The following is a 26,354-nucleotide window of genomic DNA, read 5'->3' as shown; positions in this document are numbered from 1 at the left end:
TTGAATTAAAGGATGAGAAAAGGAAAGAGGAAGGCAAGAAAGAAAAAAGGGACAGGAGGGAGGAAGGAAGGGAGGGAGGAAGGGAGGGTGGAAGGGAGGGAGGGAGGGAGGAAACCTAAGGAAGAAAAGAAAGAGTGGATTCTATTTATTCAGGAGCCTTAGATATATACTGAGCAGTATTCGAACAGAGGATAGTAATGTAAGATTAGGCTGCAGGGACAAATCATTTAACTTTTGTGCTGTATGTGTGTGCACTAATTGTTTTTTGAGTATAACAATTGTGAAAGAGGCATTTGTGCTTGCAAAGAGCGACACTAATTCACTCTTTGGCTGGTGTGCTGATGCCTGTCTTTGGGAGGTGAAAATCAAGGCAGTGGCAAGAATTTTCATAATGATTTTTTTTTCTGTACAACATCCATGTCAATCAATATTTGACCATGTATGGATTTCAGCTGAGAAAAGATCCTTTTATTAGTAATTTCCAAATTGCAGAAATCAATCTAATGGTTTGTGTTGAGCACTTTTAAAAAATGGTACAGAACAGAAAAGAATCGAACAGACCAGAGTACATTGTATGCTGTGAGGGTGAGTGTTGCGTCACACGTGTGTGTACTGGATGAAGAAGTAAAATGCATTTCTTACCATGAAAAGTGCTTATTTTTTATTATTTTTTATTTTTTACTTTTTGGCCACGCTGTGTAGCATGCAGGATCTTAGTTCCTCCACCAGGGATTGAAGCTGTGCCCCCTGCATTGGGAGCGTGCAATCTTAACCACTGGATCTCCAGGGAAGTCCCTGAAAAGTGTTTTAAAGAAAAGTTTGAAGTTCAAACTTTGAATCAATGAAGTGATTGAATTGGTATAACTACGATCTCCAGGTCAGGAGTAAGCCACTGAAATCCTTCTGAAGCTCAAATCATATTGAGTTTAGTAGAGAGGTATTGAGTGAACTTCTATCCTGATTTTAATCCAACTTCTATCACTTCCTAACAGCCTGACTCTGGGCCTTTGTTTCCGTATGTGTACGATGGAATAATAGGAGTATCTACTTTAGAAAGTTTTTTGTGCATTAAAAATGAATTAAGGGCTTCCCTGGTGGCGCAGTGGTTGAGAGTCCGCCTGCCGATGCAGGGGACACGGGTTCGTGCCCCGGTCCGGGAAGATCCCACATGCCGCTGAGCGGCTGGGCCCGTGAGCCATGGCCGCTGAGCCTGCGCGTCCGGAGCCTGTGCTCCGCGGTGGGAGAGGCCACAACAGTGAGAGGCCCGCGTACTACAAAAAAAAAAAAAAAAAAAAAAAAAAAAGAATTAATATATGTAAAGCGCTTAGAAAAGTGCCTGGCACATGGTAAGGACTATATGAGTATCAGTGATTGTTATTGTTATTTTGGTTGCTGTTGTTGTGACGTGATGAGCCCTCTGGGAGAAAAGACCCAGACAATGTCTTATGTAACCCGAGACCGAGTATTAGTTTCATCACATGCAATACTTTGTACCTATTTGAAGTCGAGTCTGACTACCTGGCTTTTAAGCAGAAACATCCGACACCTTAGAAACCAACCATCTCCCTGGATGTTCTTCTATCGATACATAAGATCATATGTAGTAACTAGGGGGCATGTTTTATTTGGATACGCAGTGTTTATTGTGTGTTTCTGTTTAAAAACATTTTTTTTTAATTTTTAAAATTTGAATGCCCTAACTTCTTACGGTAGAAACCAAATTTCTTTTAATATATTACATATATATGTACACACTCAAGTGAAACATATGTACTTTGAGGGGATCTGTTTATGTTCCATTGGGAGTCATTCCTTCCTATCAGGAATCTCACCTGTTGTTTTGTGCATTTGGTCAGATTCCTGACATGTGTTGTTTCCTGTTGTTTAGTAAAGATGCTCTTCCTGGTATATACTAAACCTGGTGACTTTTTTGGAAGATTTTTTTCCTTTTGATTTAATATACTGAGAAAGAAATGGGAAGGTTAAGATCAATTTTAGGAGTACTTTGGGTTGTGTATTAAATAGCCATTCATTCTGGAACACAAGGGTAGGATTGTAATAAAAGGTGATGGAACAGTAAAAAAAAAAAAAAAAAATTTACCCCAGTTCTTATCACTTCCTATTGGCTAAAGCCACTTGACAATTTATGTTATCTGTCTGATCCCTCGATGCATATGACTTTTAAATCCCTGCTAAAGATTGAAGTGCCTAAAACTTCTTCACTCTGCACTCTGCACTACTCTGCTCGTAGCTTCAGATCTTTAAACTGAATTAACACATTATTACTTAACTGGGCTGCCTGCTTTCCTCCATGTCTCCTGGCATTTTACCTGGATGCAAAGGGCAGCAGTTGCTCTGCTGTAAGCATCTTATCCAGCTATCTTATGGATATCACTCTAAAATGGAAAGAAAGGCTTCTATGAAGCACATATTTTTCCAGGCACAAAGACACACACATCCATCTAGGGACCACACCAGACTCCTGGACTGAACTCCAGAACTCTTACGATGGCAGGTAGAGGAGGTGTGGGAATGTTCTGTGTCTATATTGCAGCCTAGAGTACAATCAAATATATGTAAGCTGGTGTATTATGGGCTTTAGCTCATTTTTAACAAGGTCTTGAATTTACATGGCACCATTCTCTAAAAAGCTAGCAATGTACACAAACTGGATCTAATTCATCACCACACCAATTCCTTTAGAGTAGATAGGTGGGTGGCATAGAGTTGGGGAAGATGGAGCCATCCAATGGCTGCTCACATTAAAAATATCTAAGGTTAGATAGCTGAAAAAGCCATAGGTTTCAACTATTCCACAAAAAGAGTACAGAGGTCTGACTTTTCTGGTTAATCTGATGGATGTAGATAGCTCAGAGCTACATCATCTGGCCATCCCTATTGATAACATTTGCCATTTCACATAGGGCTGCATAGACTCCCAAGGTCTACAGTTCCCTCAACGGCCACTAGAGTCACTGAGAAGAAAAAAAAAACTTCAGAAAACACAGCGTGAATAATAGCAGCAAGAGAAGTTCCTGGTTAGAGCCCACTCATGTATTTTTGAAATGTAGGTCAGATTTAGAGGAAGTGAAAGAAACTTCCTGTTGAATTTTCGTTTATAGCATGTGTCTGGAAATCTCTAAATGTAATTTCTTGGTGTAACATAAACTGCAGAAATCTGGGATGTGTCAGTCTGCTTTATGTTTATTGAAGCCATTCTATTTGAAGCTGAAATGTAAAATTATATAGTGGAGTGAAGAGCTACAATTAGTTTAACAGACATGACCGTATTCCTCAATTGAAAAGCTGTCAAGACCTCAACAATCAGATACAAAAAAGATCCAGGAATGCCATGAAATCTTGTGTACTAGGAAAGATTACACTTCCCTTTGGTGGCTACACATCGCTTTGAATATTGTACTATCGTCTACCCTCTTTTTAAAATTTTTAATTTTTAAAAAATTGAAGTATGGTTGAGTTACAATGGCCTGTTAGTTTCAGGTGAACAGCAAAGTGATTCAGTTATACATATATATCTCTCTCTATTCTTTTTCAGATTCTTTTCCATTACAGGTTATTACAAGATATTGAATATAGTTCCCTGTGTTGTACAGTAGGTCCTTGCTGTTCTACTCTCTTTTCTGTGGTTTAAAAAAAAAAAGCACTTCCCTAAAAGTCACAAATAATGGGGTATTTTTGTTTTGTTTTGTTTTTTAATTTTTGGCTAGGTCTTTTTTGTTGTGCGCCGGCTTTCTCTAGTTGCGGCGAGCAGGGGCTACTCTTCTTTGTGCTGTGCGGGCTTCTCATTGCGGGGGCTTCTCATTGCGGTGTCTTCTCTTGTTGCAGAGCACGGGCTTGAGGCGTGCGGGCTTCAGTAGTTGCAGCATGTGGACTCAGTAGGCGTGGTGCACAGGCTTAGTTGCTCCGCGACCTGTGGGATCTTCCCGGACCAGGGCTTGAACCCATGTCCCCTGTATTGGCAGGCAGATTCCTAACCACTGCACCACGAGGGAAGTCCACAAATAATGTTTTTATAAATTTGAACTGGTTAGAACAACTTAGATGTTCTCATGACCACAACCAAGCTCTCAAAATAAAAAGGGCTTTGGCAAAACTAAAATTCTCATCACTACCGTGTGACAGACACCCCCATTTAACTTATCTATAGTCTACTTTGATTTTGGATTTTCCTTCTAAATTGAGGTGAGGACTCTATTAGTTGTAAAAGGAATGCTACTTGATGACACTTGGTGTCACTTGTAGCAGACACTGTTGACGGCCTAGGCAACCAACAGCAGAAGCTGATTCTGTGGTTGTGTCCACCCTAATATGTTCTGTGAAGGTCACTCTATTTCCTATCTGGGGGGATAGGTCATCATTTTGCTGAGCCAGTCACGGTCATCCCATTCTCCTTGACAGAGCAGAGAGATGGAGTGAACCTGGGTCCTTCATGATATCATGAAACCATCAAACCCTGAAGCAACCTACACAGAGGCTTTTAAAAATGTGAGATAATTAATTTTTTTTAATGTGTAAGCCAAATTCAGTCAGGACTTTCTGTTACTTGGTTCCCCAGACACCCTAATATTGCTGCAAAGAAAGTATCTCTGTAATGCTATTGGGGGTAGAGCCTTCTGCTTCATGGGCAGAGCTAAGACTTTGCCTCTGAAAGACTAGAAAGACAGCATACTATTGAGCAAAGAGCCCTGGATTTAGGGTCAGAATAACCAGTTCTAAATCACACCTGTCATTTACTATTTGTGTGCACTCAGGCAGGTAATTTAGTCTGCCTGAGTCTCAGATTAACAATACCAACTCATGGGCTGATTATGAAGGTTAAATGAAACAATGTGTTTCACAGGCCATCAGATGGAGTACGCTTGAGGGCCAATATTGTGTTGTGCTTATCTTTGTTATCCCTATCACACACTGGCCAGCATATAGCAGCAAATACTTATACATCATCCACTCTGTGCCCATGTTTTTCATGTATTAAGTATTTTTCATGTATTTTAAAGCTCATTTAATTGTATTAACTCATTTAATTGTCACAACAACACTATTCTTTTATTCCACTTTACAGATGAAGAAAGAGGCTCAGAGAGATTAAATAATTTGCCCAGGGTCATCCCGATAGGAAGTAGTAGAGACAGAATTTGAATCCAGGCAGTCTTTAAAGTCTAGGGTCTCAACTACACAATATTCTACATAGTGGGGGCTTAGTATTTACTTAATGGCTGAATGGTACCTGTGAAGTTCAGTGAATATTTATTGAACAGGTGGGATGTAGCAGTTGAATAACAATTTCTCTTTCTTAAGAAGAAATGTTATACTTCGATTTTTTTTCTCTTGGAGAAAAAAGTAGTTCTTCCAGGTTTAATGAGATTCTGTGACCATGGATTACTTTGGGGGGGCATTTTCCCATCCATGTTAATGAACGTGGCCCCCAAGGCAGCCACCAGTAGGATCAGGTCTGAAAACAAGGATTATTCAGCACCCTTTTATCATCTGACTCCCATGTATAAACAGCCCCCAAATCACGTGACTCCAATTGATTAAATCAGCCCCTTAAACATCTCCACCCCCATTAAATCAATCATCCTCCTTAAATCTCCTGACACCCATTATACCAATCAAACCTGTTAGGTTTCCTGACCCCCCCAAATCAATCTGCCTTCTTAACTCTCCAGACACTCATTAAGTCATTCTGCCTTCTTAATTCTCCTGAACCCCATTAAATCAATCACCCTCTTAATCCTCGACAGCCCTTAAAACAATAAGCCCCCTTAAATCACGTGATTGCTTTGATTCAATCAGTGCCCTTAAATGGTAGGGCTACCAGTGATTCAATCAGGCCCATTGCATCACGTCACTCCCATTGATTAAATCAGCTCACTTAAATATTGTTAACCCCTTTAAATCAATTGTTCTTCTTAAATCTCCTGACTTTCATTAAACCAACCAAACACCTTAGGTTTCCTGAGTTCCATTGAATCAATCTGCCTTCTTAAGTCTCCTGACACCCATTAAAGAGGATGATTATTTTAAATAGGGTCACCATATTTAAGAAGGCAGATTGAATCAATGGGGGGTCCAGCCCAGGAGGGGGGCGGTTCCCCATGGGGGATGGGGGCAGGGTATCCCCGAGGGGTGGCCCTGGCATCCCCCTGGGGTACTCAGTTGTGTATATGCATTGTGTACACAAAGTTCTTTTGGGGAAACATAGTATGTCCACCGTTGTGTATATGTATTGTGTACCCAAAGTTCCTTTGTGGAAACAGTATGTACACTGTTGTGTATAAGCATTGTGTACTCAAAATTTTTTGTGGACACATAGTATGTATACAGTTGTGTATATGCATCGTGTCCACAAATTCCTTTGTGGACACACATTATATACACAGTTGTGTATATATATTGTGTACACAAAGTTGCTTTGTGTACCCATATTCCATACACAGTTGCATACATAGGTGCTGCCCCCCCTGGGGGGGTGGTGCTTGGGCTGATTCAATCAGCCCCTTGGATAACGTTACTCCTATTGTTAAATCAGTCCCCATAAATCAGGGAGGGGCGCTGTCCCCTCTGGGACAGTCTCTGAAATGCAGAATACGCTTAGTTTTGTCTATCATCTCCTCTCCCAAATGGTTAGTTAGAGCACATGCTCGGACAGTTCTGGCCACTAGAACGTCCTGGTCACACACCCATGAGTTGCTGTAGCTAAAGTTTGGTTCGGTAGCTAAGTGTCTCATTCCTCTGCCGTGTCCCCAGTCCCTGGGGCACTCCCGTGCCTCGGTCACATCTTCAGCACCAGTGGTACTCTGCTCGCCACCCCCGAACCCCCTTCCCCCATGAAAATCTGTGGGCAGCAAACTGTCCAGAAGTAAAGAACTCTAACAATGGAATCAAACACATAAATGACAAAACTCATGAACTGCACACCAAGTTATGTAGTTGACTCGTAGCTTAATGAATACGTTCTTCCTCTGAGGACAGTGGATAGAAAAACATTTCTCAACTCCAAGAGGTCAAGCTGACAGGCCCGCAGGAAAGAGCTGGTTTGGGAAGGACGCCTTCTCCAAAATGACAGGTGACATCTTAGAAGGAGACCACCTACTTGTATTTCCAACATTTAGTTGTCTCAGTGACCCTGTCACCTCTGAAGTAGGTGGCCTTCCTGCTTTCCTCTCCAGGCCTCCTTCTATCCTCCCAGGGAAGTCACAATTTCCATTATCTGCCTAAAGTCTAGTATAGAATGTAGAAAGCCAGCTGTAGAACTGGTCTTTGTGGAAATATTGCTTTCAAATTCCTTCTATTCCAGACTTCATACACCTTATAAATATAAACAGAACAAGAAATTTAGCAATTTTATAGAAAGAGGACCTAATAAACATTAAACTCTAAACTTAGCACTGTCCAATAGAAATATAATGCAAGCCACAAATGTGAGCCACATACGTAATTTAAAATTTTCTGATAACCACATTAAGTAGAAAGAAACAAGTGGAATTCATTTTATTTTTTATTATTATTATTTTTTAAATTTATTTATTTAATTTACTTTTGGCTGTGTTGGGTCTTTGTTGCTGCACGCGGGCTTTCTCTAGTTGCGGTAAGCAGGGGCTACTCTTCGTTGCGTGAGCGGGCTTCTCATTGTGGTGGCTTCTCTTGTTGTGGAGCATGGGCTCTAGGTGCGCAGGCTTCAGTAGTTGTGGCTCACGGGCTCAGTAGTTGTGGCTCATAGTCTCTAGGGCGCAGGCTCAATAATTGTGGCCCACGGGCTTAGTAGCTCCGTGGCATGTGGGATCTTCCCCAACCAGGACTCGAACTGGTGTCCCCTGCATTAGCAGGCGGATTCTTAAGCGCTGTGCCATCAGGGAAGCCCAGAATTCATTTTAATAATATGTTATTTAACCCAGTGTTTTAAAAATACAACCATTTCAACAGGTAATCAACATAAAATTTTTGATGAGCTATTTTATATATTTTTTCATATTAAGTCTTTGGATCCAGTTTTACACTTAGGACACACGTCAGCTCAGACTAGCCATTTGTACTGCACTAACCATTAGTACTCCATTTCCAGTACTCCATTCCATCAGCTACATGTGGCTGTTGGCTATGGAATTGGACTGTGCCTTCATATCTTTTCACATATTCTTCTAATTCTTCTGAAAAGTGACATGTGTTTTTGCATGTATCTAACCAGTTGTTCACACTCTCTTGGATTCTTTTCCCCTGAATTACTGTGTATATGAACACATCACATGTATTTATATGTGGCATGCATTATGCATATTTAAATATGCAATATATGTTTATCTCTAAGACTGGTGTGACCCATATAAATAGCTTACCATTTATAAAATCAATCTAATAATCTTCTGCTGTGTTACTATACTGACTGTATGGGCATTCATCTATTGGACATCTGGGTAATTTACCACTTTTCTCTGTGACAAATATTACTGCTATGAATGTCTCTTTTTTTTTTAGAGTGGAATTTGTTTTTTCTCTTTCTATCTTTGTCCTTTTTTTGCCTATTCTACTGTCTTTTTCAGGATTACAGAAAGTGAGATTGGGAAACCCTCCTCCCTCAGTTGGTCCAGGATCAACCAACTTTCCACTCTACAAGCGCTACCTGGGGGCATCTCTGTCTTCTGTGATAAATTAAAATCAGTTACCAACCCTGGGCCCAAAGCGGTTAATTCATCAATGTGTAAAGAAGAAACAAAGATGATGGGGGCGGGGGCCTGAAGGGTATAGAACAAACAGCTTCTTTCATAAAAGCTTCTGCAGGAGAAAAGCAAAGCCCCTTTCATTCTGAAGTGTAAGGAGAGAGGGTGTAGTAGCAATAGATAGGAAACACAGGCATGAATATGGATATAGTTTTCCACACGGCCCCACTGACTTGAAGACAACAATGAGAAAGCTATTATGGCTCCTATTCCAAAGGTGATGGGCTGGATATAATTAGGGATTAAATCTGAAATTCCCAGTACCTACTCAGCATCTCGGGAACTTGACAAGCTGCCATCACCCCAAGATCCCTGGGAGGAGCAGTGCGGCTGGCTTAATCAAAGAGGGCATCAGTGGGGCCTGCTCATAGCAAGCCACTTACCACAGCGCTAATGAACAGGGAGGCCTTCGAAGAGGGGAAGTGGAGCAGTGGTGTCACTTTCCCTTTGTTGTGTGCACATCAGCTGGCTTCTCCGCAGGGGCGGTGACTTGTCAGAAAGGAGACAAGTTGCTAGGTAACCAGGGAGTATGAGGGAAGCCCCCTCCCCCATCCCCAGGGAAGCAGAGTGCCAAGGGGGCTCCAAGAAGGATTTGTTGGTTAAAAAACAACCAAAAACAACCATAGCCTCAAACGTGGAAAGATTAACTGCTACCCTGAGGAGCAGCAGGCTACTTTATTTTTTTTTTTCCGGAAGGGGAAGGCTAATTGGAAGAGAATTACTGTGACCTGGGAGTCGAAGGAGAGGGAAGGAAAGGGAGGGGGAGAAAGCCAGAGAGTACAGGGGGCACAAGTATTAAAAAGAGGGAGAGGGAGAAGACTGTGGGAAAGAAAGCATCTCCATCAACTCTGGAAATGACCTTATTACAGGACAGTATACTGGGGCCACCATGAACTCCAGGGCCCTTAGAGGGTTAAGATAGTCTGTGCAAAAAACAAGTTAAAGGGCTTCTCTGGTGGCGCAGTGGTTGAGAGTCCGCCTGCCGATGCAGGGGACGCGGGTTCGTGCCCCGGTCCGGGAAGATCCCACATGCCGCGGAGCTGCTGGGCCTGTGAGCTATGGCCGCTGAGCCTGCGCGTCCAGAGCCTGTGCTCCGCAACGGGAGAGGCCACAGCAGTGAGAGCCCCGCGTACCACAGAAAAGCAAAAAAACAAACAAAAAAAGCTAAAAAGTATGGTCTCTGTACCAGCCATGTCTTATCTGGAAACTTTTTGGAATATGTCAAGCCCTGACCCAGGCCTACTGCTTTAGCAACTGTGTTCTTTTTTTAAAAATATTTATTTATTTATTTATTTTTTATTTATGGCTGCACTGGGTCTTAGTTGCGGTGGCACTAGGGATCTTTCGCTGTGGTGCACGGGCTCTTTGTTGCAGTGCGCGGGCTTCTCTCTCTAGTTGTGGTGTGTGGGCTCAGTAGTTGCAGTGCACAGGCTCTCTAGTCGTGGCACACAGGCTCCGGAGTGCATGGGCTCTGTAGTTGCAGCGTGTAGGCTCTCTAGTTGTGGTGTGTGGGCTCAGTAGTTGTGGCTCACGTGGCTTAGTTGCCCTGTGGCACGTGGGATGTTAGTTCCCCTACCAGGGATTGAATCCGCATCCCCTGCATTGGAAGGTGGATTCTTAACCACTGGACCACCAGGGAAGTCTGAGCAACTGTACTTCTAACAAGCCCTCCAGGTGATTCAGAAACATATTAGTTTGAGAGCCACTGCTGCAATGGAATGAGAAGCGTTTGGAGGCATGAGCAGGGACATGTCAAAGCAAAGATTGCATGCTGCAAAGTTAAACAGGCAAGGAAAACTTCATTCAAGGCTATTGCAATAAGGGAGAGAGGCCAGAACTCAGTCTGAACTTAACTCCCCTGGATCAGAGGGTGGAAGGGTTTTTAAATGCTGGGGTGAGCTAGTGGAAAACTACTGGGCGGTGTTAGGGCGCTGTCAAAGGCCATCTGTGTTTGCTCATAAATCTCTCCTGTCTTTTATATATATATATATATATATATATATATAAATTTATGTATTTTATTTATTTATTATTTCTGGCTGCATTGGGTCTTCGTTACTGCACACGGTCTTTCTCTAGTTGTGGCGACCAGGGGCTACTCTTCATTGTGGTGCATGGGCTTCTCATTGCGGTGGCTTCTCTTGTTGCAGAGCACAGGCTCTAGGCACGTGGGCTTCAGTAGTTGCAGCACGCAGGCTCAGTAGTTGTGGCTTGTGGGCTCTAGAGTGCAAGCTCAATAGTTGTGACACACAGGCTTAGTTGTTCCGTGGCCTGTGGAATCTTCCTGGACCAGGGTTCGAACCCGTGTCCACTGCACTGGCAGGCGGATTCTTAACCACTGTGCCACCAGGGAAGTCCCTCTCCTGTCTTTATGGCAGAAGTTAGCTTTACAACTGGGAGCAAGGTGTTCTCTAACGTTAGGCTTCTACCCTCCCTCAGAGGCTGAGAGATAGAGAAGTTGTCTCCTCTGATGATTACCTTTCAAAGAGACGGTCCACAGGTCCTAGAGAAGGACATTCCTAGAGCCATATTGAAGGTGACAGGGATGATAGGCAGTTTATTCCAGAAGGAGACTTCTTCAGGGTGATGGAGCAGGGAGAAGGATGGAGTGGCGTGGGATGGAGAAAAGCAGCTCGTGTGGAGTCTTTTCTCTCGATGCTGCTGCTGGTTTCATTTCTTTCACGGGAAACCAGACAAGGGCACACAGAGAGCGCGGGCACACGGAGAGGGAGGGCACACGGAGAGGGAGGGCAGCTTGGGCTTGATCCGCCTGATTCTCTCAAAAGGTTTGCTTGGAACCAAGTGTCTGTGGTTCAGATGACAAGCCCACGGCTGTCCTAGTCAGCTCAGGCCAGGTCTTCACTGCTGCACCAAAAATTGTAACTTCCCATAGGCCTCCCTTTCAGGGACCTGGCCAAGATGAATAGCCTTCCAAGATGGATTTACTGGAAGGCTTCAATGCCTCTAACTGTGGGGTTCCTGCGGCGGGGTATGGCCACTCTTGTCTTTGAGCATTAGGAGTCCTGCCAGAAGGGCTGGCTTTCTTCCCACCTCCATTGTCTGCCGTGGCTGTGCTTCTTCCACCTCACTGGTGACCGAGCACGCAGCACTGATCAAGGCTGAACTGTTCCAAAGGACGAAGAGGCTTTTGCTAGTGACCTTTTGGATAATCTGCCTCACTCCTCCCTTCTTCTCTTTTTCTCAGAATGGTAAGGAGACAGCTGTTCCTGGAAGCCTAGCCAAGGCCAGGCATGAGAGTGTGGCTAAGGCACTGTGGGAGGCTGTGTAGCTCCTGTATACCCAGTCCTGGTCACCACCCATCCTACAGCACCATGGCTCAGCTGACCTGCCTCCTGCTCTGAACAAGGGGTGAGGCCACCAGGACCAAGGGCTCTGGTGCTTAAGGTTGGCTCAGCTGAAAGACACATGCACCCCAGTGTCCATAGCAGCACTATTTACAATAGCCAAGACATGGAAGCAACCTAAGCGTCCATCAGCAGATGACTGGATAAAGAAGATGTGGTACCTCTATACAATGCAATAATGACTCAGCCATAAAAAAGAATGAAATAATGCCATTTGCAGCAACATGGATGGACCTAGAGATTATCATATTATCATGTCTCTCAGAAAGAGAAAGACAAATACCATATGATATCACTTATATGTGGAATCTAAAATATGACACAAATGAACTTATTTACAAAACAGAAACAGACTCACAGACATAGAGAACAGACTTGTGGTTGCCAAGGGAGAGGGTGGTGGGAAAAGGATGGAGTGGGAGTTTGGGATTAGCAGATACAAACTATTATATATAGGAAGGATAAACAACAAGGTCCTACTGTACAGCACAGGGAACTCTATTCAATATCCTGTAAAAAGTCATAATGGAAAAGGGAAAAAAACTGGCTCAGTTGAGTACCAACCAGTGTCTGCCACAGCCCATCTCATTTGTAAGATGCTCCTGGGCCAACCAGATGGTGACATTTAATAAATTAAAAAGGTGAGAATTCCCTGGCAGCCCAGTGGTTAGGACACTGGGTTTTCACTGCCAAGAGCCTGGGTTCAATCCCCAGTTGGGGAACTAAGATCCTATAAGCCTCACAGCATGGCCAAAATAAATAAATAAATAAATAAATAAGCTATGAAAATATCCATCATTATCACTTTACCTTGTCATCACTAGCTCATTTGTATCCCTAGACTGTGGGCTTCTTAAGGCAGGGCTGAATCCCAATAAATGCCTGTGTCAGTGTATGAGTAAAAGAATGAAGGGGTGGGCTTCCCTGCTGGCGCAGTGGTTGAGAGTCCGCCTGCCGATGCAGGGGATACGGGTTCGTGCCCTGGTCCGGGAAGATCCCACATGCCGCGGAGAGGCTGGGCCTGTGAGTCATGGCCACTGAGCCTGCGCGTCCGGAGCCTGTGCTCCACAACGGGAGAGGCCACAACAGTGAGATGCCCGCGTACCGCAAAACAAAACAAAAATGAAAGGGAGTGCCCAGGACTCCTTTTGTCCACCCTGTGGTTGCCTCTTACCATCCCTTTATTTTTCTGGTTTTTTTTAAGAATTACTTTTTATTGAGGTAGAGTTGATTACAACATTATATAAGTTTTAGGCATAAAACACAGTGATTCACAATTTTAAAGGTTATGTTCTATTTATAGTTATAAAATATTGGCTGTTTCTCCTGTGCTGTACAAAGTACCCTTGTTTATTTTATACATAGTAGTTTGTACCTCTTAATCCCTTATCCTTATGTTGCCTCTCCCCTCCCTCTCCCCAGTGGTAACCATTAGTTTGGTCTCTATATCTGTGAGTCTGTTTCTTTTTTTTTTTTTTTTAATTTATTTATTCTTGGCTGTGTTGGGTCTTCGTTTCTGTGTGAGGGCTTTCTCTAGTTGTGGCAAGCAGGGGCCACTCTTCATCGCAGTGCGTGGGCCTCTCACTATTGCAGCCTCTCTTGTTGCGGAACCCTGGCTCCAGACGCGCAGGCTCAGTAGTTGTGGCTCACGGGCCTAGTTGCTCTGCGGCATGTGGGATCTTCCCAGACCAGGGCTCGCACCCGTGTCCCCTGCATTAGCAGGCAGATTCTCAACCACTGCGCCACCAGGGAAGCCCTGTGAGTCTGTTTCTTGTTTGTTATATTCACTAGTTTGTTTTATTTTTTAGATTCCACATAAAAGTGATATATGATATTTGTTTTTCTCTTTCTGAGTTGCTTCACTTAGTATGATAATCTCTGGGTCCATCCATGTTGTTGCAAATGGCATTATTTCATCCTTTTTTATGGCTGAGTAATATTCCATTGTGTACATGTACAACATTTTCTTTATCCATTCATCTGTTGATGGACAATTAGGTTCCTTCCGTATCTTAGCTACTGTAAATAGGGCTGCTTACCATCTTTCATTTCAACCATAAAAATCTTTTTGAGCTCCAGAGACCAAAAAAAAAACCCCAACAACAACAACAAAGCTGTGCTTTTTTCACCATTCTTTAGAGTTTGAGAATTGTTACCAGAAGAACTATATGTAGACTGGCAATCTTGGTAACATTCATGGATATTAAATTAATAAAAAAAAACTTAACTTAACCAGAGAAGAACATCATCTAGCACATGGTAACACTTTTTGGTTGAACTGCTAATAACCCAATGAATCCAGAGGAAACACCTATTCCTGAAAATTATTTACAAAAATGGCCAAACCAACATTTTAGAGTGTGAATTAGTCTAAAATAAAAGATTAATGCGACCACACCATAAATAATTCACCAAGGAAATTATTTAGTGAGTGCTTACCATGTGCATGGCAGGCACCTGACCAGACACAGAAATGCTAAGACCACATTTACCTCCTGCAGGTCTCTGCAAGCAAGATACCCTGATGATGAAGAAAGAAGCCCAGGGAGCCTGGAATTGTGCACATAAACATAACATTTCCAAGGCAAACGGTTTTAAGAGACCCATTTAAAAGACACTATTCTAAATAAATTTAAAACAAGAACAGCATTAAATGGCTCCCGGGAATACCCTGGCAGTCCATTTAAGACTCCACACCCAGAAGCCTCCTCGCTGCCAAAAAAACCCCACCCACCCAACCAAACAAACCGCCCCCCCGCCCCAAAATACATTAAATGGTTCCCATTTTAAACTGTTGGTGCTGAAGAACAAAGTAATTTTCCTTGTGATATAAACTCTCAACACAGCAAAACCAAAGGATGACCTGGAGAAACTAGTTTTAGCCGTAAGAGGAAAAGATTGGAAACGAACCAAGCCATATCCCTCCGAAGTGTCTTTATTCCATCTAATTTTAAGGAACAAGCTGGGATGCTCTTGTAAGTATTTGCATGCAAAGTAGGCTGGAAATTGGCCTTGTTTAAACAAGTGCTCCTAGCAAGGCCTCCCTCCCTCGCCCACCCTTGGCATCAGGGACCTGCTGGCCATAAAAGAGGCAGCCACGTGAGCGTTGCAGCTGAAAAGAAGCCTCTGAGTCGCTCAACTGTTTAAGTAATTAATGCAGTTCTCCCGCTAAGGTTAGAAATGAAAGGAAGGGGGAATGAATTTCTGAACGATCCACCACTTTGGGTCCATTATGTGCTTGCAAAGAGAGATGCAACGTCCCCACACCCACGTGTGGCTCTTCAAGCCTCTTGTGGAATCCTCCCTAATCCCAGGCATTCCCTGGAGCACAGCGAGGCCTTTGGCTGCAGAGTGGCTCTCAATGGGTCGATAACCACAGGCAAGACTCCATACATTTATTTATTTATATTTTTGGCTGTGTTGGGTCTTCGTTGCTGCGTGCAGGCCTTCTCTAGTTGCCGCGAGCGGGGGCTGCTCTTCGTTGCAGTGCGTGAGCTTCTCATTGCTATGGCTTCCCTTGTTGTGGAGCACAGGCTCTAGATGTGTGGTCTTCAATAGCTGTGGCATGCAGGCTCAGCAGTTGTGGTTCTTGAGTTCTAGAGCGCAGGCTCAGTAGTTGTGGCGCACAGGCTTAGTTACTCCGCAGCATGTGGGATCTTCCCGGACCAGGGTTCGAACCCGTGTCCCCTGCATTGGCAGGCGGATTCTTAACCACTGCACCACCAGGGAAGTCCCAGGGAAGCTGCTTTTGATCCTGGCATAAATCAGAAGGAAAAAAACAAAACAAAACAAAACAAAAGAACAAAACCCACATCTCCCACCACGGAACTTTAGTTATCTAAACTGGGATGTTTAAAAACTAAGCAAATCTTTGAGAGGTCTATAAAGTGGCCCAAGGTGAAGGCAGAGGGCTCCCAACTCAAACAATTGCTTTTGCTGGAGGCAGAGTATTTGCCGTAGTCTGACAGCCAGCCCCAGAGATCCAGGGAATGGGGAACAGCAAAAGGGGACTGGGGAGGTGCGTGGGCTGGCCAGGTGAGAACCAGTGTCTTATTGTGTGACAAATCCGCCACTGTCACATCCCTCCCCTCTCCCTTTCCCTCTCCCTTTACACCACCAGAGCCAGACCTTTGCAAAATTATGAAGAAAAATCTAGGTTCAGCATCCTAGACAAACCTCCCCCCCCTGATTATTATTTATATTTATTATTATTAATTTTTTTTCCCTGTGTTAGTCTGCTTGGGCTGCCATAACAACCGTACCACAGGCTGGGTGACTTAAACAACTGAGATGAATTTTCTCATGAACCTGGAGGCTTGAAGTTGAAGATCAAGATGCTGGCAGGGTTGGTTTCTGGTGAGGCCTTTCTTCCTGGCTTGCAGACAGCCACCTGCTCTTGTGTCCTCACATGGCCTTACCTCTGGGCCTGTCAGCTCCTCCTGTCTCTTCCTCTTCTTATGAGGACACAAGTCCTATTGGATTAGGGCCCCACCCTTATGACCTCACTTAACCTAGTTGCCTACTTAGAGGGCCTATCTCCAAATTTAGTCACACTGGGGGGTTAGTGCTTCCACATATGGATTTGGGGGACGTACAATTCAGCCCATAGCACATCTCTTTCCTCTTCTTTTCACCTTAGCAGGCCTGTCCTTTTTACTTCTCTCCCCAAGACTCTTATCAAAATATTCACTCAGGAAAGGGCATAGTTGGCACTGCCCTAGGCATATTGGGGGGGAGATGTAAAGAACTGGATGCTTGGGAGGTGCCCTTTGTTAGAGTCTCCTCAAGATACCATGAGTGTAAAATAACTAGACTGCAGAGCAGAGTATGGATCCTGAGGAGTGCTGGAACTAAGTGGCTACTACACTGTTGTTCTCCTTTTCACATTTAGCTTCTAGAAAAAGAGAGTCACACTTGTTTTATCCATTTTCTTATTCCCTTTCATCCCCTTCTTATTCCCCACTTGGGTTCCACCGCAATTCTGAAATGTTTTTTATTGAGATGGCTAAAAAGTACTTACCAAGCACCTCCTTGTGTTACACTGTAAAGGAAAACCTGTTCCTGTGGTTCTCTACTTTCATACTTCCGACACAAGATGTGGGCTTATTCCCATGCTGACCAATTCTGCAACACCAGCTGGGTGTCCTACAATTTAGTTCAGTTCTGACACTCCCTACCTAGAGCTGGCATCAGATTCCACAGGTAAGGGCTCAGTCCCACAAGACTGTCCCCATCCCCAGATGCCAATCGCAAGTCCAGATTGTCACCTGTGCTTTTGACCTACCAACTGTAGGTCGGAGGTTCCCACGATCTCCTCCTCCAGTTCCATTAATTTGCTAGAGCAGCTCACAGAACTCAGGAAAACAGTTTACTTACTAGGTTACCAGTTTATTATAAAAAGGTATGTCAGGAGCAGCCAGATGGAAAAGATGCGTAGGGCAAAGTATATAGGAAGGGTCATGGAGCCATTCTCCCTGCACCGCCATATGTTCACCAACCCGGAAGGTCACCAACCTCCAATAGGTCACCAATAGCTCCAATGGCTCTGGAGTTATTTCAGGAACCAAGGCCAAAGACTAAATATTATAACAAAAGATGCTCCCATTCTCTTATCACTTAGGAAATTCCAAGGGTTTTAGGAGCTCTATGCCAGAAGACCAAACGTATATTTGTTATTATAAGTCATGATGTCATATACAACTCTGCACATTTCATTCATTAATTTAGGCATGCATTCAACTGAGCACTGCGTTTAGTCACAACCCACTTTCCCCAAGTCTGCATCCCTGGGGCCTTGCAGACAAATGTATCTTTGGTTCTTGGATCATCTCCTTATTAGACTGGGTTATGCGATTGTACATACAATTTCTCTCCTCTTATATTTGAATTAGAAAAGTGCTTTTCAGATTTTAAACACTGTGGTTTGCATGATGTCACTTTAACTTGGGTAATAACAGGAAAGTGAAAAATTTGCTTTATTAGAATAATGCCATGCCTGTTGCAACTTTGTATTCTGGGGAAGCGGCAGAATTCCTCTTAGAGGTTGATGGCTCTTTTCTTTAGGAAAATACCTTGACAGGCCTTACGGAAATAAAAGGTGGGACCCCCGTGGTGGCAAGAGTTGTTGTGAAAGGACTGCACCACTGAATGTGTGTTCCCTGTATGTGAATTTAAGAGCATTATCCCGGAAGCTTGCAATAAAAGGAGTTTGGGGGACCAGATGTCCCAAAGAAGAAGCAAGGTAGAGAAGGGTCTCTGTGGAGAGAGGCGACCTGAACAAAACTGGCAGAGTCAGGACCCAAGGGGAAAACTGGTCCTTGAGAAATTCCTATTAAGGACTCTAAGACTTCATAGGTGATGTTCAGTTTTAAGTTATTTCTAGCCTATGCTCTGCTATGTCTCCTCTTTTATCTGCGAATAGTTGGTAAATGTCTGTTACACATAACAACTTTGTGCTAGTGGGGCTTGGGGAATGAGAGTAACCGTGGCCACCATCGAGGGTCATGGTGAGGGAGAGAACAAGATGGAGCCCCGCTCTCCAAGGTTTAAGCAAGAGAGGAGAGACCCAGATCCTTTAGAGGTCTTAGGGTGGGTCTTCAGTATCCACGTAGATAATCCACTCAACAGTAATCCGTCATCTCCTCATTTCCATTGATCTTGTCCTCCAGCCTGTCTCAGCCACTCACTCTCATGGTCTTATCAATTGCCGCATCTCTTCCAAAAGTTTGATTTCAAGCATCCTAATCCCTGATTACCCTTGCATACCCTTTTGGCTCACTCCCTGTAGCACCTGTGCTCAGAAAATGATCAAGCACACATGGAGTTTTAACCCATTGGCTCTCCCAGCTTTGCATTGCTATGCACCCTTTCATAACCTCACTTATCTCTTAACCCAGCCGAGAGTCTTTGGGTCATTCTTAAAATCATCTTCAGCTCTTCCTTCCATCGGTTTTTCTTGGCAAGACTCCAGTGCTACTTAGATCCAACTCTCTGCCTATTCTCTGTCTACACCTGAAGAAAGCTGAAGGCTACTGGGAACAATCACATGCTCTGCTGATTGGTCTCTCTTTAACTTTATGAACTCAGACTTCACGTGGGCTGTTATCAGTCTGGGTCCAACCAGGCAAAAAGAAACTAAGTGTTTAAAAGAGTGGGAATCTGATACAGGGAATTGGTTCTGTAAGTGATGGTCAGACTGAGAAGTCCAGGTCGCCGGAGAGGCAACCCGAAGCTTAGCAGTAGCATGGAGCTCTGCCAGCCTTAGGTTGGAGACAAAGATGGGGACGGCATCACCAGGGCCAGGACCAAAGTCACTGGGTGACAGGTGACCACGGTAGGAATGTTCAGAGAGAACCAAGATGAGATGATATAGCCCGCGGGGATCGGTGCTCTGCAATAGTTTGTTCTCACTAAAATAGACACTCATCCTGGATACAGATTTGCCTTCCCTGCCTGAGATACATCTGCCCAAACCACATGCGGCCGGACTCACAACTATTGCATATACGCACCTGTGGCTCCAGCATCCTATAACTCTACTGCACCATGATGTAACACGTGAGTACAGAAATCTGAGGTCTTGAAGAAGGCAAGAAACCCTTAAGAGGGCTGAGTAGGGGCTGGGTTGAGAATTACTTAGGTTATCAAAGTAGTGTTAGTTTTCCCTCTGAGGGGAAGAAGAGCAGTCTGAGAACAAGAAGGTGCTGGAGATCCATAGCTGTCAGATGACCACACAGTCATTCTCCAGCTGAGGGCAACCCAGCCCTCAGCCTCTGGTCATGTTGGCCACTGTCAAACGGGAGCAGCCTTCTTTAGTTTCTAATTAGGCATTTCTCTTGTCTTTCCTCCACAATTCTCCCTTGGGGAAGAGACGACCTCTTTGGGATTTCTTAATTCTCTATGAATTTCTTCTAAATGAGGCTGCATGTAGCCTGGCTTGGGGACATTCCCAGATTCAACAGACCTTCTGGCCTAATCTTTCAACCTGGGGACGACTATGCCATCCCTACAGCCACCCAGGGTGTGTCGGGTAGATCCAGGTTTCCATCCAAGAGCTGTCTCCCAGGTAGACAGACCCCAGGGCAGGAGGGAGTTCTGTGGGCTCTGGGAGTGCACTGCATTTGGGGGTGTTCAAAAGAGAGAGATGAGGGGAAACCGCTTTTCAAAGGGAAGTAGACACTTGCTGATGTTCTAGTTAGTTCATCGGTTAGAGACCCCAAACCAGATCCATCAGGGTTACCATGTGAGCCCCGCGATGGGCCATTTTGCAGTTACTTGGATTATTTCAGCTATGTTTATCCTTAACATCACACACTTGATGAAGTTCATGAGCACATTGTGACCTATGACTTTTCCTGTGACCTCTTGGGGCTAAACTTAAGCACAAAATTCTGCCCTCTCCTCAGGATGTTTAAACATTAGTGATCGGATCCTGTTATGGACTGAATTGTATCCCCTCACAAAGTCATATTATTGAAGCCCTAATCTCCAGAACCTCAGAATGTGACTGTATTTGGAGATAGGACCTTTAAAGAGGCAATTAGAATAAAATGAAGCTGACTGTGGGAAACAGCATGGAGGTTCCTTAGAAAACTAAAAAAAGAAAAGATGAAAACTCTAATTTGAAAAGACTCATGCACCCCAATGTTCACAGCAACCCTATGTACAATAGCCAAGACATGGAAGCAACCTAAATATCCATCAACAGAGGAATGGATAAAGAAGATGTGGCACATATATATAATGGAATATTACTCAGCCATAAAAAAGAATGATATAATGCCATTTGCAGCAACATGGATGGACTTAAAGATGATCACACTTAGTGAAGTTAGTCAGAGAAAGACAAATAGTGTATGATATCACTTACACGGAATCTAAAAAAAAATACAAACGAATCTATATACAAAACATACAGACTCACAGACAGAAAGCAAACTTGTGGTTACAAAAAGAGAATGTGAGGGGACGGATAAATTAGGAGTATGGAATTGACAGATACAAACTTATACATCAAATAGACAAGCAACAGCATTTACGGTATGGTACAGGGAACTATATTCAGTATTTTGTAATAACTTATAATGGAAAATGAATCTGACCAAAAAAATGTAGCCAAATCACTTTGCTGAACACCTGAAATGAACACCATACTGTAAATCACTATACTTCAATTAAAAAAAAAAGAATAGTAATGCACACACAAAATAAAATGAGACTGCTTGTATGTGCTCTAGTCCAATCTGGCTTGTGTCCTTCTAAAAGGAGGAGAATAGGACACACAGAGAGATCGGGGATGCTCACACAGGGAAATGGCCATGTGAGGACACAGCAAGCCACAGAGAGAGACCTCAGAAGGAAACAAACTGTCCTCACCTTGGCCTTGGCCTTCCAGCCCCCAGAACTGTGATACTTTGTTATGGCAGCCAAGCAGACTAAGATAGGTCCTTTAGATTTGGGGGGTGGGGGGGGTCGTGGGAACTCTGCGATGGTCCACGGGTGGGAAGGGTCTGTGTGGGAAATGGCCCACCAGTCGCTCTGGGGACCGGCTGCAGGCCCCGACTCCGCACCACCCAGCCTGCCTGCTGACCTCTCTCTTCAGGACACACTATTCCCTGATGTGGGTGGGACTCGTGCCCTGGTGTCAGAGTTGGAGAGAAAATAGAATCGAGATGTGGGTTAGCAGTAGGATGGGGAAGGAAGAAAAAAGCAAATTCATTTATAGTCTGTGGAGAGCCAACCAAGGATCCCGGTGGGAAACAGGGCCGGGCAGAAGGCTCCGCTTTCCTAAATAGAACTCTGTTTTGACACTCTCCCTGCAGCTGTTCCACCCCACGCTTGTCTGTCTCGCCAAGGGCGCCGGTAAAAAGCAGCAGGACTTTAGCCTCTCACGGCGCCATCTGGTGGCGCGCAGGGAGAGGTACAGTGGTTCTTGTGCCCACAGCCCGGTCTCCCCACAGCCAGAGAAATGCCTTCTGTACTTTAAGAGTAATAGAGGGGTGGGAAGCAGCCTCGGGGAGCAGGGAGATCAGCTCGGTGCTTTGCGGCCGCCTGGACGGGTGGGATAGGGAGGGTGGGAGGGAGATGAAAGAGGGAGGGGATATGGGGATATATGTATATGTATGACTGATTCACTTTGTTATAGATCAGAAACTAACACACCACTGTAAAGCAATTATACTCCAATAAAGATGTTTAAAAAAGAAAAAGAGTAATAGAGGGGTGGATACAAAGACTCTAGGGAAGAATGGGATGATGCAAAGAGCCGTGGACTGGAGTGAAAAATGGACTCTGGCTTTGAATCTTATTAGCGGCACAATCTTGGGCACGTTGATGCATCTCTTTGTGCCTCAGTTTCTTCATGTGAAAAATATGGGTGACTAATACCAACCGGATTTTGTAAGGATTCATTGTGATAAAGCCCCCCAGAACAGGAAGGTGGTGCCTCCGTGAATGCTTCTTCCCTCCTTTTCTTCATTCCTCCTTGTATTCTGCACCCCCTCCCCGCCCCGACACGATTTTGTAAATAATCAAAAGTTATTACTGCTGCAGGCACGGCCTTTTTACGTTTAGCGGAGGGGTTGAGGGAACGGGGTCTGGAAGAACCTGAAACTGTGTTGGGAGAGCAGCGGGGAGCGGGTCCCGGGAGTCCCAGCTGGGACTGGGAGACCCCTAGGCTCTGCCCTCACAGGAATCAGAGTAGCTCAGACCTGTCCTTAGACCTGACCTTGACTTCTTGTTTCGGAAGAGGATCCTGCCTACCTGTGGTAAGGGACAGAAGGTGGCAGGCTCCCATCACCTCAGGCATCCAGGCACTGGTGATTGTTTTGCATTATTTCCTTTTGAGATCTCCTCCAGGCCTAGGGATATTATAAATCCGTGAACTAAAGCGACATTGACAAGAACATCAGTCAAAAGCACCAATTATCTAAACATGCAGTGCAAAACAGGCTAACAGCTTGCATATACAGGACATTTGCAATTTGGGTTAAAAAGTGAGAGAGAAGAGAAAGAGGGGCGCTGCGTGCTGAGAAAGGGTTCCAACATATTAAAGGTAACTAAACTATTTCCCCCTCACATTAAAAATAATAATAATAAGTAAACCTGATGGTACCTCTCCTGCCAACACTGGGATATAGGGCATGGGTTTATATATGGCAGCTCTTGCAGATGCCCCGTTCTTTCCTGGAGGCTCCCTTTGCCTTCTCTAACACACTAGCCTTGAAATACATAATTCAGCCGGACAAGGGTCCCAACCAGAGACCTGGAAAATATTCATCGCAAATGAAAGGAGATTCAGGGACAGGCTTTTAAGCCCTCTTGGGGCCCTGGAGTCTTAAGGTCAATGACTTTGAGCCTCTTGGGTGTTCTGGGCTCCTACCTCTTGCCATATCCAATGCACACACAGGTACCTCGAACTGAGCCACCTCCTTTTTTTTTTTTTTTTTTTTTGCGGTACGCGGGCCTCTCACTGTTGTGGCCTCTCCCGTTGCAGAGCACAGGCTCCGGACGCGCAGGCTCAGCGGCCATGGCTCACGGGCCCAGCCGCTCTGTGGCCTGTGGGATCTTCCCCAACCGGGGCACGAACTCGTGTCCCCTGCATCGGCAGGCGGACTCTCAACCACTGCGCCACCAGGGAAGCCCAAGCCCCCTCCTTTCATCCAGTTCCTCGCTCAGTAAATTGCACTAATGATTTCAATTAACATCATGAATCTACCCGGTTGCTCCAGTCAGAAACCAGAAATGCGAGAATCCTGAGCTCCTGCCTTCCCTCTGCCTCACCCCTGTATCAGACGTATTAGCACACCCTGCCTGACGCCTTGACCTTGTGTCTCTCCTGAATCCTCTGCCACACGCTCTACCTAGGCTCCACTGTGGTTGGCCGACTCCCTGTAGGGTATCTGTAAGCTGCCATCTGAGGACCCCCAGCCATACTGCTGGTGTCCCTGGCTCCTGTCTGAAGTGCCACATGGCAGGGTTTGGGGTGAGGTCGGGCCAAATGATGCAAACCAGAAGGCTGAGTCATTAACCTGTGACAAGGGTGTTCCAGTGACTTCAGGGGTGACAAATTACCCCAAAGTTCAGGGGCTTAAAACAATCATTTAATTAGGCTCGTGGATTATGTGGGTCCGTAGGGCACCGTAGGACTGGCCTGTCTCTGCTCCTTGATGTCTGAAGCCGGAGCTGGGTGACTCACGGCTATGAGTGAACCTATGCTCGTGCAATAGAATCACCCGAAAGTATCTTCACTCCCAGGGCCGGCAGTGCATGCTGGCTCTTGACAGGGTCTGTGGTTGGAGCTACAAAGCAGAGCCCCTCCACCTGGGCTCTCTGTGTGGCCTGGGCTTCATCCCAGCACAGCAGCTTTAGGGTCGTCAACTCCTTACAGGACAGCCAAGGACTCCAAGCACAGGTGCTCCAGTGAGCAAGGCAGAACCCGCATGGCTTTTTAGGTCCTAGCCTTGGAAGTCCTACAGCATCACTTCTGCTGTGTTCTCCTGGATATGAGTGAGTAATTCAGGCCGGTCCAGATTCACGAGAGGATACAGTTCCCATCTCACGATGGGAGAAATTTGCAGATGTGTTTTAATGGGAGAATTTGAAGATATGTTTTAAAACTGCCACAGGGGAAACTTTGACCAGTGAGAGATGGGAGATAGAAGCTGTATTCTCCTTCCTCTCTCCAGTGGACTGTTCTAAGGTGCAGTTACTCTAGCACCCCATCCAAAGATATCCTGGGTGGCTGGCTGGGTGCCTGTTCAGTGACTAGCTGTGTCTCATCACAGCTTATCTGGAGCAGTGGTCTGGGTGGAAACGCACTGCTTCCAGTCATTCTGCCTTACTTCCCTTTCCCTCACTCTTGCTGTCCTGGTACCCGGCCGTCCAAGTAAAGCATCAGCATTTAAGCCTTGCCTCAGGCTTTGCTCAGCCCTGTATCTCAGTACTTAGCACAGAGCTTGGCGAGTGGTAGGTGCTCAGCGCATTTGGGAATGAATGAATGAACGGACAAATACTACTTATGTGTATTCTTTTTTAAAAAATTTATTTATTATTTCTTTTTGGCTGTGTTGGGTCTTCGTTTCTGTGCGAGGGCTTTCTCTAGCTGCAGTAAGCAGGGGCCACTCTTCATTGCAATGCGCGGGCCTCTCACTATTGCGGCCTCTCTTGTTGCAGAGCACAGGCTCCAGACGCGCAGGCTCAGTAGTTGTGGCTCACAGGCCTAATTGCTCCACGGCATGTGGGATCTTCCCAGACCAGGGCTCGAACCCGTGTCCCCTGCATTGGTAGGCGGACTCTCAACCACTGCGCCACTCAGGGAAACCCACGTGTATTCTTGAGAGTCTTCACATTCCTTCCTTTCCTTGCTTTAGATTTTCCTCTGTCGCTATGAAGCGGGGCTCTCACTGCATGTGTGGGTGAAAGCCCCATTCTCTGATGTTTTATCAGCCAAACTCTCTGCCTGATCCTGAGAATCTTTCCAGACTCTGCTCAGCTCTTTGACCTGCTCCTCTACAAAGAATTTATGTAAAATACTTTGCAGAGTACTTTTAAATTTTACAAAACTCTTCTAGAAGCCAGAGGTACATTGAAGGATCAAAGTCCAAGATGTGGTATTTGATTCGTCAAAATATTTACCAAAAGATGGAATCTCCTCTCTTGGCTGCTTGTCCACCAAATGGGACTTCTTTTGTCTTTTCTCACCTTTCATTCCTGACTACCTCCTGCAGGGATGCCAAATGTGACGTGTTGCCTCCTGTTTTGGACCGTTTCTCAATGGAATGTAAGCCTTTAGGGCAGAGTCTGTGTTTGGCTTGTGTCTAGTTTTGAGTGGGTCAGGACTAAGGGTTAAATTCTGGTCATTTTACATTTAAGCACCAGTGGGTTTTTTTTTTCTTGTTGTTGTTGTTGCGGTATGCGGGCCTCTCACTGCTGTGGCCTCTCCCGTTACGGAGCACAGGCTCTGGACGCGCAGGCTCAGCGGCCATGGCTCACGGGCCCAGCCACTCCGCGGCACGTGGGATCTTCCCGGACCGGGGCACGAACCCGCGTCCCCTGCATCGGCAGGCGGACTCTCAACCACTGCGCCACCAGGGAAGCGCGCACCAGTGGGTTTTGTTCCTATCACAAGCTCTTGCTGGGAAGTGTCCATATGTTGATTTCTGAAAACCTGACATTTTTTAGGGCATCCTTTAGAAATGATTCTGGCAAACAGTTTCTGTTAACTGACTTGTTCCAGTTTTGCTGATGTGCA

At 45.1% G+C, this 26,354-nt stretch overlaps 1 pseudogene across 1 annotated transcript in view; it reads right to left on the bottom strand.

The window, feature by feature from the left end:
• The window catches only part of LOC309798627 (transmembrane 9 superfamily member 1-like), an 80,533-nt pseudogene extending 63,101 nt beyond the window's left edge, over positions 1 to 17,432 (bottom strand). Inside the window, exon 1 of the transcript in view lies at positions 17,388 to 17,432. The product of the transcript in view is annotated as a transmembrane 9 superfamily member 1-like (transcript). The remainder of the gene's footprint in view (positions 1 to 17,387) is intronic.
• Positions 17,433 to 26,354: the final 8,922 nt, after the last annotated feature.

The sequence above is a fragment of the Mesoplodon mirus genome, assembly GCF_964341445.2.
Source record: "Mesoplodon mirus genome assembly, chromosome: 2".
NCBI classification, from domain to species: domain Eukaryota; kingdom Metazoa; phylum Chordata; class Mammalia; order Artiodactyla; family Ziphiidae; genus Mesoplodon; species Mesoplodon mirus.
The sequence above is the reverse complement of the archived record's forward strand: the minus strand, read 5'-3'. Positions and strand labels throughout refer to the sequence as shown.